Consider the following 3,081-nt stretch of genomic DNA (forward strand, 5'->3'; position numbering starts at 1 on the left):
TTGGAATGCTTACCAATCTCCCAAACCTTTCTCCTTAAGACCTTGACAAATAATAATGAGCGATTCCTTCACCTGGAATTGTCTGCATGGGAAATCTTGATTTTGAAAAGCAAACTTTCCCAAACCTAACATTGCCAGCCCTGACCTACTTACATTTTACACCAGAGGCAGCTGCAAGTGATTTCCCCAAGTCTGTAGCTTTCTCTCACGATTTCAGCAGCTACTCAGTGACATAAGACTATGAAGAGAGGAATTTCCCCACACTGAAAACTTACTCAAGGTCTTCTAGGCCTCAGAAAGCTCTTAAGGCCTGACCATGGTAAGCATTATAGTGGAGATGTCCAGGAGAATGAATGAAGTGATGTGCACGGTTATATAGAAGAATGAAGTGTGACAGAACAGACTATTACATAGCATCCCTGATGAAATGAGACTTTTCTGTGACAACATACAAGCAATCAGTCAGTCTCTAAGCCATCACTGAACTCCCCACAGGAAGGAGCTTTGAATAACAAACTTTAATAACAAAACAACAGCATACACAGGATATTGCATCATGCCGAGTATACATAGCTAATTACTAGCACACTGCCATCTAGTGACTCAGAAGTGTATAGCATTTATAACTTCAATATAGTTGTTGCTTACAAAATACAAACCTGTATTCCAACAACCCCAATATCAATAATAAAAAGGGCCACTCCCAGAAAGCTTCATGAATAATCACTATTTACAATATACCATCACATTTGTTTAAATTTAATATCTCATTAAAGGAAGAAGAAGAAAAGTTCTTTACGGTTTATCACTGACAGTGATCAGTAGACCTGTACCTTGCTGTTAACCTCTAGACAAAAAGCGTATCTACAATCCGAGAGTTTTAGATCTCTCCATTGAACCCTTGACACATGGCCTTCCTTCTGGACCCACCAATATGTGTACAGGTGGGGCTCAGAGACAGGAATACAGAGGAGAAAGTGCAGTCTATTTGAGTTGGTGCTCTATAATTATTTTACAATTACGCAGGGCAGCCAGAAAGTGGTGCTGTTGAGTCAGTTCTCTAGATCACAGCTAGATGAGTCAGAAGAAGTGCAAATCCCCCCTCCCTGTCTGTGCCTAATATCAGCGGTGGTCCACAAGAAAATTTTGGTGGTCCGCGCCTCTGTCCGGTCAGGAGAAGGGACAACGCTGGGGGCATGCACCAGCCAGAGCTGCGAACCACATCTCTTAACAAATTTCAAAATACTTTAATGGGGGGGCAGATTGTCCTAAAGAGCACCTGTAATGGAACTACGATTGAAAGAACTGAAATATAATGAATGAAAGAGGTGGGACAAGGAGAAACAGGTTGTGGTGGTAGGGAATAGACAACCTCCAGCCAGGAAATGGGGCAGCTCTATTGGAGTTCCTGCTTCTAGTCTACATTGAGAGATGCCCCAAATCCAGGAGAGGAGCCAATATAACTGTGCAGGACTGAGGGGAGGCGGGAGGGCAGATTTAGTGAAAGGGAGGATGGAGGGCAGATTTATTGTAGGGAGACCAGAGGGCAGATTTAATGAAACAGGGATCGGAGTGTATATTTAAATGTTTATTTTTAAAATAAAAAGTTCCATACAATTAATAAGAGAAGTGACATAAAAAATTGGTTTACAAATGTGTAAATATTCCAGAAAATAAGAATAAACCAACCAAGGTTATTATCCTCACTGTGCAGGACCGAGCTACCAAACTGACTCTCAAACAGATGTGGATCTGGTCTGGGGTCACACTGACGGCTCAGTCACAGTGATTACACCGGGAGATCAGCTTTATATTCAGAGGAGCTCCGATGTCAGTGTGACAGCCGCCTGCTCTGTGTATAGGAGCTCTGTGCACTCCCTATATACAGGGCCCAGGGAACAGCTGTCACACTGACATCGGAGCTCCTCTGACTATAAAGCTGATCTCCCCATGTAATCCCTGGGACTGAGCCGTCAGTGTGACCCCAGACCAGACCCACATATTTTTAGGGGAAGATACACTGTATAAAATATAAACATCAATATATTCAAATTAAAACTTTAGCCCGTCATTAACCTATATTTATAACTAATTATTCCTTTCCTTCTTCCCTTTACTCTTATTATTTATTGGCATAATATCTAGTACACAGTGAAGTATTTTGTAATATTCTAACAATCTGTCATTTTGTTAAAACAAAAAATATTAAAATCTTACATAATATATGAAAAGTGAAATATTGAAGAATTATGCTTTTTAATGGTAGAACAGATTTAGTACACCCCATCCCTTTGCTGGTAATGTTTATTTGTGTGTACGTGTCATGTGGCACATGTGCAGCACTCTGTATATGCGGTGTCCATTCCTTGTATCTATAAGATGCTGAGAATACAGCTGCATGTTAGAAGAATGACATTCCAGCATCCATGCACTAACCTAATATTAGGTCTACAGAGATTATAAAGCAGGGAATCTGACATTCATTCTGAATTTCATTTTCTCTGGTGGGGAAACTCCTAAATTCACGTGTTTGAGTAATATATTATTCACCAGGGAATTTCCAGTGAATGTCAGATTCGAGAAAGGTTGGGGTTGGAGAAATATAGGAGAGGGGTGTATTACGCTGCACAAATTGCTGAGAATTTTCCCAATCTCATCTCTCCCCCTGTGATGTCATCAGATCCCCCCCACAAATCTTTATACAACCTCCCCCTACAAATAACCCAGCATGGAGGGGCTCAGTGAATGAGGCGGTGAATGTGTGGAGGGGTCGGATGGGGTCACACAGATCATAAAAAGAGATTTGCCCGGCCTCATAATCCAGATATATCCTGACTCTGTTACTAGAGATATCGGCAGGTAAGAGGATCTCATTTCTGTCATGACCCACTGAGTACCGATTACCTGACCTGACCAAACCCCAGGACTTCTTATTATTTCCAATCAGTGACTGACCCCTTCCTCTCCTCTCTATACTGGGGTAACACATCCCCACTATCCATCCATATGCTCCCCCAACATCCACATCCCAGTAATGTCTTCCTGAGGAGAAACTCTGACTGCTTAACACCTGAGAATAAT

This window comes from Pyxicephalus adspersus, chromosome 2, assembly GCF_032062135.1.
Source record: "Pyxicephalus adspersus chromosome 2, UCB_Pads_2.0, whole genome shotgun sequence".
Taxonomy (NCBI): domain Eukaryota; kingdom Metazoa; phylum Chordata; class Amphibia; order Anura; family Pyxicephalidae; genus Pyxicephalus; species Pyxicephalus adspersus.